Genomic DNA, 10,479 nt, shown 5'->3' on the forward strand with positions numbered 1-10,479 from the left:
AAGAGTGAGCCATGAAGAAACTAGGCGTTCCCCGTACAAAGAAATAATCTGATAAATATGTTAGAAACAATTGCAAGAAAGAAAAAAAATACATTTCAATTCTTAACTTGGGGTTCATTTCACCTATTATATTGATCTGGTTTAATCAGTTCTCTGCCTTCACTACCAGATTATTTGAAGAATACATACAATAATTGCACTGAGAAGTGATTTAGAGAAATAATTCATATTGTTTACTTTTAATTTTTTGAGGTAAATACTTGGATTCAAATTCAGAGCCTTGCATTTGCCAGGCAGGCCTCTGACCACTTGAACCATGTCACATCCAGTAATTTTTCTTTGATTATTTTTGAGATACAATCTTGTATTTGTTTATTCCTAAGCTACCTGGATAGTGAATTTCCTAGTTTATGTTCAACATAGGTAGCACGACAGCCACTCATTGGCACACCTAGCTTTTATTGATTGAGCTGGAGGTCTCTTTTATGTTTTCCAACTTGACCTTGAACTGCAACTATCGACATTTGTATTTTCAGAGTAGCTAGGATTATAGGTATAAACCACCTCATTTGACTTCTATTGTATATGTTTACGAAAATTTTGAAAGCATGAGAAAATCCTCTAGAGTTACTAACCATATCCAGATTCTAGGCTAGACACTAATGATTATTCTGTCAAAAATTTTTGACATTATTCTGACAAACTTAAAATTTTTTTTTCCAAAATACCGTACAGAGGGGTTTCAATTACATGGGTAAGGTAATGAGTACATTTCTTACCAAGCATTGTTGCCTCCTCCTGTTTCCACTTCTCATCCCTTCCCATCTCCCCTCTCCACCTCCCCAACAGAAAAAGTTGTAAAGTTCCTTATTGGACATAATGACTTGTATAGCTCATTGTTGCAATGGGTCCGACCTATCCATATTTAAAGGTTGGATTTTGCCCATTCCCTCCACAAATTATAACAATATCAAATAAAATGGAAGTAGGGGTTTATACCATGGGGTAGGAACATACAAAGCAACAAAGAAATAATCTTACAAATATGTTAGAAACAATTGCAAGAAAGAAAAAAAAACATTTCAATAATTATCTTGGGGTTCATTTCACCTAACATGAACTTATCTTACCTTTTCTGCTTGTCTCAAAAATATACTAGTTTTTGCAAATAAGGAAAACCATGGGACCTATATTTTTGGGCCTGGCTTACTTCACTTAATTTTTTCCAAGTCTGTCCATTTCCTAACAAATGGGGCAATGTTATTCTTTCTGATACAGGCATAGAATTTCATTGTGTATATCTACCACATTTTCTAGATCCATTCATCTAATGAGAGGCATCTGGGTTGGTTCCATATCTTACCTATTATAAATAATGTTTCCATAAACATAGTTGTGCTGGAAACTTTAGTATGGTCTTGTTTGTGATAATTTGGGTAAATGACCAAAAGTGGGATTGCTGGGAAATAGGGGAGCTCTATGTGGAGTCTTTTGAGGAACCTCCATACTACTTTCCAAAGTGGTTGAACAAGTTTACACTCCCACTAACAATGCACTAAGATTCCCTTCTGTCCCCATGTCCTCCAGTATCTGTTGTTATTAGAATTCTTGATTATAGCCATTCTAACTGGGCTGAGGTGGTATCTCAATGTTGGGTTGACTTGCATTTCTTTTATAGCTAGAGAGGTTGAGCATTTCTTCATATGTCATCAGCCATCCTTCTTTCCTCTTCAGAGTTTCCCTTTAAGTCTTTAGCCCACTTATTTATTGGGCAGTTGTTTCTCTGAGGATTTGTTGTTGGGGGATTTAATTTTTTGAGTTCCAGGTATATTTTAGATGAGACCCTTGTCCATTATATGGCTAATGAAGATCATCTCCCAATCCGTGGGCTTTCTATCGATCTTGCTAGCTATGTCCTTTGCCTTGCAGAAGCTCTGCAACACATGCACATGTGCGTGTGTGTACTCGCACATGCATGCACACATACAAAAACACAAATGAGTATTTCAGTGTGAAGTTTATATTTTTTTTATCTTGCTGTACTTTATTTCCCTGTATTAGTTCACAAATTAACAAAATCAGCTAAGGACATATTTACATAAAATTCATCATGTTTCTCTAAAATCAACTCTCTTTTTGGAAGCCTGCTTTTATTTGACACAAAAGTAAATTATTCAGGAAGTCAATTCATCACTTTCAAGTCTATAGTATTAGATGATTTTTTAGGTTCCTCCTAGCAATATGATTTTGTGAAATCCTGCATCAAGCAATATATTTCTTTCACTAGAAGAGAAACCTCTGTCAAACAATTAATAATAGCTTATTCTCCTCTTGGCATTCATCTGTAGTTTTATTTTCTTCATATATTTCATGATCTGTCTGTGCATGCCAAAGACTGCCATGAAAATAAAAACACCCTTCTCAGCGGTTAGCATGTGTATACCATTCATAGATACTGAAATTGCTTTGGAATAAATAATGTTCACCCTGACTATCTTGAGAAAGAAGAATTGGTTTCTCAGCACTTTAGGTAAGAACTTGAGGGAAAGAAACAAAAGGAAAAGTGAGGAACAACTCAACACATAGATTCAAATGAAATAAACAACCCAAGAAAACACAAATTAATTCATTACTCAAGAACCTGCAGGAAATGAAAGATTTAGAAAAAAAATCAGGTATGACAAGCTTATGAAATTCGTGACTACATGGGAGTGCAATGTTGTGAGGATAGTGGCAAAAGCCCAGACGGAACAGAAAGTTCTGTACACAATGCCATGCACCTGTTATTCTAAATTCCAGGTAGAATAACATCAAGTGGACTGAGGCCAAGTTCATACACAAGTAGGAAGCCATTTTCTAGCTGAAAAATAATCAGGATTACTTAGGGCTGGGGGCATGACAAAGTGGTAAGAACACCTATTTAAGGGGAACAAAACACTCATTCAAACTCTAATATTAGGGTTATTAAAGAAAAAAGCTATGATTTTAATAATTAGAACAATTGTAACACTTGAGTATTTGAGTGGGGAAAATCCATTAGAGAGATAGAATGAAACCACATTCCAAAGGTCCTTTAGTCATAATGTTTAGTGGTACTTTAGGCAAAACAGAGTTACCTTGCAAATGAGCATGGATGTGCATTTGGGTGATGGAAATACTCTACTTACACAGGTGTAAATTAAATAGATTTTTTGGGGGGTAGATTGTAGTTCTTGAACTAAGAGCCTGGGTGATGTCCATGAGCTTTTTCTCTCAAGGCTACCACTCTAATACTTTGATCCACAGTTCCAATTCTGAATTTTTGTTGGTTGTTTGGAGATAAGAGGCTCATGGACATTCCTGCCCAGGATGGCTTCAAACCATGATAGTCAGATCTCAGCCTCCTGAGTCACCAGGATTCCAGGCATGAGCCGTCGATGTTTTTAATAATTTAGTAAATTGTATAGTTACAGAAGTTATAAATAATCATTGTAACCTGTGTATTATATGTGTATATGTATAGAACAATACATACAGTTAGAAATATATTAACATATTTTTGCATCTGCAGTAGATTTATGAAATAACATTTCATTATAAAATAAAATGGAAACAAAAGTTAATAAGGAGCAAAACAAACGGAATTGTTACACATTTCTTTTTGTTGAATGGAATGTGAATTGTGAGAATCAGTTTGGGAAAACCATCACATTGCACATCATAAAGAAACACAATAAAAATCACAGTAAAAGATGTTAGAATTAACCACATGATAAAATAACAGGCAGAATTTGCCAAATGCTAATTGATTGTTTTTCCAAGTACTTTACCTATGGTATCTAATTTAATCCTCACAATAATTCCATAAAGTGGAACTACTTACATTTTTAATGCTCAGACGGTGATATTGAAGTCCTCAGAGTTGGAATTACTAGTACAACATTGCACACATGGTAAGTGTTAGCCAGAGGTTCATCTCCCACTGAATCAATTAACCTCATTCTATTTTATGACTAAAATACCAGCACTTAGTCTACTAATTCTAGGAAAATTTCCCAGAATTATTGTGTACACTCATAATATTTCACTTTATCTTTGTTAGAAAATAGGGAACTGTAATATGAATACTAAAAGTTCATAATCAATGAATACCTCCCTGGTGAAAAGAATTGCTAAAGTATAACATTCTTGGTTTCTAGGTAAAAATAGCAGAAATCATATTCTATCCCTTTACTCAACACTGACTGCCTGGGGACCCTATCTTTGTTTAACACTGTCTTACTGAAAGAATGACTTCCCCAATTCCTGATGGAAACAGACTGCAGGTCTTATGGACCAATCATTTCCACATTGTAGCTCAATTAAGTTGTTTACCATTAGAAGTATTTTCATTGCTTTTTATACCCAACATTTTGAGAGAAAGGTACTACTTTAAAATGCTATTAAAATAAGACATATAAAAATCACCTTTGACTCTAGATAAATATTTTACCTTTCATGTACCCAAAAATGCAGTCTGACCAATCATTAATGTTAGGAATGAGAGGATAAAAATCATAGACAACAAGACCTAAGTATGAATTAAAGCCTCTCCAACTTGTGAATACAATTGGTTTTAAAAGACATAAAGGGCTGGGAAGGTGGCTCAGTGGTAGAGCTCTTGCCTTGCATGCGTGAAGCCCTGGGTTTGATTCCTCAGCACCACATAAGCAAAAAGAAAAAAGCCGCAAGTGGCGCTGTGGCTCAAGTCGAAGAGCACTATCCTTGTGCTGAAGAGCTGAGGGACAGCGCCCAGGCCCAGAGTTCAGGCCCCACTACCAGACCCCCTCCTCCCCCCAAAAGACATAAATACTACTATATTTGTTCAAAATTTCTCATGATGCTGAAGATTCAATTGTAAACTCTTAACAGTTGAAAATAACTCATTTTCTTGGGAGTAGGAAACAAAACACAAGATTAATCCTAATCATTTCCAAAGACATTTATTTACACTACAAATTCACTCTTATAACTACAAAGATTCTAAAAGTAACTGAATCATAGTGTCACAAAGACATAATTTAAATTCATCATGTACATTCAAAGGACTACGCTAATAGAAAACAAAGTTATACTAATAATTAGCTCACCCAATTCACTTCCATTCTTTTAGTCTATATCTTTTAGTTTCATAAGAACTGTCTTTTCATAAAATGATGCATAAAAAAAACCTATATCCCTACTTACATTTTCAGATTTTAACAATGTTTATTTCAGAAATGTCTTTAGCTGTGTAGTCAATGAACTGAAATAACACTAAAATATTCAACGGGTTTTCAGAAATTGCAAGACTTGCTCTGGAATGTTATTTCTATTGGAAAAGATATTCAAAAAGCCTTAATTGTTAAAGTTGTGGTAGTTACTCCCACAAAAGAACTATTAATGAAGAAACCTTTGTATGTAAAATACAACTTCAAATGCATCCACAATCTGGAGGTGACTCATGCTTTTTTTTTTGCAATGTGTATCTAACAAACATATCCACAATACTGATTTTCAGTCAATATGATGGGATATTCAAACCTAAAAAATACGGGATTTATTATCTTACTGTGAATAGATATGATCTTACAAAGAAAGTTATTTTCAACAGAAATCCGTTAAGAGTTTATCCACCTTGAGTTTCACAGGAATAACCAGAGAGTAATACCTGTTTGGTCAAGTCAGTCAAACTCACTCCATGAGTATATCTTAAAAGTATAACCAATTTAAGAGGTCAAATACATATTTTGTACTGACAGTCATTTTACAACAATAACTTACTACCCATATATATGTGTATCTTATTGCCTAACATATACAAAGAGCTGAAAGTGATCTCTTTTATCTAACTTAATGTTGTAAATACTTTGATTATGATGATGTTATTATTTGACAAATAAAATGTAAAGAAGGGTGGTTCCACTGAAATGACAGGACGGAACACTGATAAATAACAACATTGCAACACAGCTCTTTTCAGCCTCACTCTGTCCTCATTGGCAAGCAACATTGCAAACGAACACACACACACACACACACACACACACACACACACATACATACACATGTGCGCACATGTACACACACATATACATGCATGTCAAATTCGGGGTTTATTGTACAAAAAAGTTCAAGTAAAATATTAGTGATTAGGAAAAATAATAATTTGCCTTTTTACAAAATAATACATAATCCAGTCACCATGGTTGTTACATTTTACCTGTCTCTCCACATGTGACCATTTAATTTATTTTTAGTTCATTCACTCATTCATTAGTTTGGTGCTAATACTAGAGCTTGAACTCAGGGCCTGGCTCTGTCTCAGAATTTGTTATTTATTTTGTTTTAGTTTTCTCAAGGCTAGCATTTTACTGCTTATAATACAACTCCATTTCAAGCTTCTGTGGTTACTTTCAATTCATAATCTAATGGACTTTTTTTTCTTGGTCTGGTTTCAAAGCACAATCATCAGATTTCGTCTTTCTGATTAGGTAGGATTAAAGACCTGAGCCACCCGTGTGGCTCCTACTTTTTCCTATACTTATGTAATGCACATACTTATATAGTAATTTAAAACTGAAAGGACAGAAGCAAGATGTACAGTGATGATATTGTCCTGTCAGAAATTCAAGTTAGTAATGTAAATTTCTTCTTAAGACCATACACAAAAAATATTTAAGAAGAAATCTGATGGGGTGTGTGTATGTGTGTGTGTGTGTGTGTGTGTGTGTGTGTGTGTGTGTGTGTGTGTGCTGTTGCAATATGTTCCACATATAAGCACTGTTCAGGGGTGTCCAGCCATTCACAGTTATTGGATGAATATCTGCCTTGAGATACCAACTCATGGACAAGGTCTAGGTGTCCATTCTAGGCTTCCCGATGAAGAGGGGTATACTCATCCTCATCCCTAGTATTCATATGAGTGGCCTCTTTGGAAAGTAGTGTCTGCACTGTAGTAAGCTGCAAGGCAAGCACTCTACACTGAGCCACCTTCCCAGCCCAAGGATTAAGATTCTTGTCTGTAATTTGGTCAAAGCTATGTCTCTTTATGTAGGCGACTAAAAATGTATTTACTAATTTCAAGTAAATACATAAATTCTATTTCCATCTCTTTTAAAAAATAAAAAATTGTTTGCTCTGTAATTGATTAGAAGCATGGATTTTGTGGCTAGCTAGGTCATTGCACATCTGTGTCTCTTTTCCTCTCTCTCTTTCATGATTGCTCCATAATTATCCTAATTTATTTTGCTTTTATATTTTTGATTGCATCATTTCACTTTCTGCTCTGCCATTTCCCAAAACAGCACCACATAAACAGAAAAATCCAGAAGTGGTGCTGTGGTTCAAGTGGTACAGCGCTTGCCTTGATTTGAAGAGCTCAAGGACAGTGCCCAGGCCCAGAGGTCAGGCCCCACAAATAATTTAAAAAAAAAAGAATCTAAATACTTGATAATTCTACTAACAGATCTGACTGAAATCAGTTGAATCACACTTTTCCTGTACAATGAAGGAACAGGTCCAGGCTAGGAAAGCAGCTAGAGAAGGCAGGCAGAATGTATCTGTGACAAAACTTTGTGGAAAATGGAATCGAGGATTACTTACTGGTGATTCACTTGCGCTTGAAGCATGATTCTGAACTATTGCTTTGATCATTATATTCTCCAAGAAGAAAAAGTGAAATTTAATTGGCAGCAAAGGACTACTAATACATTTTGACTTCTCATTAAGCATCTTCAATCATCAAAATCACCTGCAGACAATAGATAGGCCTATTTTTATATGAAAACAAGTGTCTTTAAAAAACAAGAATTTAGGTAGTCATACAAAGGACTTCTATTTTACTACTGCATTATACATTTTTTATAATGTTGAATACCAACATTAGAAAGCTACTAGAAAGCTCTTAAAGACCATATGTTGAATAGTGAGTTCTCTTACACTATAACATGGTATTTCCCAAATCATTTACATAGAAGGCATTGTTTCCTATTTTCTCATTCCTAGAATAAGCTGCACATGAAGACACCACTGGTCCTCATTTTCACTCTGTGCCTTTGAATACTGAGGAAAATCTTTCCTCTGCTCTCTATCAATTCACTACTCTCCAGTTAGAATAATTTAGAATAGTAAAAATGGAAAAAGAGAAAATAAATCATGGTGAAAATACATATGCAAAAAATTCACCAGTTTTTTCTGACTAGTTCAACCAATGTGAACTATTGGGGAAATACATGGACATCTCATTCCCACATCTCAAAGTCTCTGGTTAGGCAATTCTGATGAAGACAAGGAACAAGATGAAATAGTGAGGAATGGTATGAATTGCAAGAAAAAAATGGAGTAGGATCCAAACAAATTTCTTCTTTGGGATGCCAAAATTTATCGGCTTACTATGGTGCGGAGACTACTTTCCAAAAAGGCCACCCAGATGAATACTAGGGATGAGGATGAGTATACCCCTTTTCATCGGTAAGCCTAGAGTGGACACTTAGACATTGTCCATGAGTTGGTAGCTCAAGGCAGATATTCATGCAATAACTCTGAATGGCTGGACACCCCTGCACAGTGCTTATATGTGGAATAATACCAGAGTGGCTTCTTTATTATTTCATCATGATGCAGATACCAATCCCCAAACTAAAGGGCTCTTGACCCCCTTGCATCTTGCTGCTGGGAATAGAAATAGCAAAGATACTCTGTATCTCCTTCTGTTGAACCATTATATCAAACAAGGTCTGGAGAACAACTTGGAAGAAACTGCATTTGATATTGCCAAAAGGATAAGTATGTATCACTACCTCTTTGAAGTTGTCAAAGGCTGTACAAATTGTTCTCCTAAGTCGTTATGGTTTGGTTAATTTCTTAAATTTCAAAAATGCCAGTCCATCTTTTGTGTCCCTACAAATTGTTTTTTCACAATACAAAGCATCAGCAATATCTTACTATAAAAATTCATGTATTCCATGGTATTCTTCCAAGTGAATTGCATGACTTTGATATCAAAATGTATTCAAGAGTTGTTTGTATACATCTATAATGATTCCTGCAGAGTTTGTGATTTTTTTAATCAGAAATAATTTTAACTTATCTGTTGGAATGAATAGTATAGAAACTAAAGATGTTCCGAGTGCATTTCTGAAAAAAGTATACCTATGTTTGTATAATGTCCATAATCTATTTCATTCATCCTAGATATAATACTTTGAATTCTACATTGTTATATCATGTATAGATTCATTAATAAATGTGACCTTTCAGATTGCATTCCATATAGAAGGTATTTAAGATTCCTTTTTTTACTAGGTTCTTATATTATTTTATTTCTTTGGGATAAAATGGCAATGTTATCTAATTTCAAGTTTTGTAAAGGTTACCTTTCTAAGGTGAAAATTTAATACACTGATGTCAAACTAACCTTTAGTTCTATGAATTACATGTATGTTACACTTGTATTTTTGTAATCAACTTTTTAATAACTTTTTTTCATTTCTTGCATCAGAAGAATGAAAAATATGGAATACTTCACAAATTTTCATATCATCCTTGTGCAAGTGCCATGTTAATCTCTGTATTGTTGTAATTTGGGTAGACCTGCTGCTGAAGCATGTAGTGTACTCTAAATTTAAGTACTTAATGATATAATCTTTATAAAGGCATGTATCCATAGTTGCCTTTTTGTAACAAGGAACCCTTATTGTTCCTAAAAATGCTATTGATCTCATTTCTCTAAAAATCTGTGTATACTGGAAAAAACTTATATAGTTTGTTCGATTTCTCACATTTACAATTTTTTTGTCAATGACTATTTTGTCATTTTCATTCTAAATTTGATCATACTTTGAAACCTTTACAGATAAGTCCAAAGGTGGTGGCTTTTCAAGTACTTATTTATCAACTGAGTTAACTTTGTGGAGCTAATGGACTCAAAGTAAGCCTTGCTTAAGAGCTACTTCTAACTTTCTGCAGCTTAAAATTTCCCAAATGAGGTCTTGCTGGGACAAATATCTACCTAAACCTTTACCCTTCTTCCATGTAGGAACAGACCAACCAGAATATCTTACCCTGACAGCATAGATTGTCTTACTGGAACAAAGCTAATCTTAGTTACAAGGGATCATAGAGAGATGAACAGTTCAGACAGAATTGTTCAGAATGGAAGGTATTTTATCAAAACATAATTGTTAATTATACTTATCATTTCAAAAGTAGCTAAAGCCAAGAAAGTGAAAAAAATTGTTCATATGCATGATTACCTATTGTCCTGGCCTGTCTATCATCCAACCAAGCAGGAACTTACACTTCTGACATTCTATCACCAAATATTTCCATAGCTCCTGGAGAAGTCCACATGTTTCTCCTCGATATTAGGCCTTAATTTGGTAATGTTTTAATCACAGTGTTTCCTCTTGCCTCTAGCCATAAATCTACAAATGGTAAAGCTTTAAGTCTAACTCTACCAAAAACTGAGGTAGAGGTAAT

General features: G+C 34.6%; 1 pseudogene; it reads right to left on the reverse strand.

Annotated features, from left to right (window-relative positions):
* Positions 1–9,506: 9,506 nt before the first annotated feature.
* LOC122127512 lies at positions 9,507–9,606 on the reverse strand (annotated as a pseudogene).
* Positions 9,607–10,479: the final 873 nt, after the last annotated feature.

Source organism: Dipodomys spectabilis, unplaced genomic scaffold, assembly GCF_019054845.1.
Source record: "Dipodomys spectabilis isolate Male_0828 unplaced genomic scaffold, ASM1905484v1 ptg000301l, whole genome shotgun sequence".
NCBI classification, from domain to species: domain Eukaryota; kingdom Metazoa; phylum Chordata; class Mammalia; order Rodentia; family Heteromyidae; genus Dipodomys; species Dipodomys spectabilis.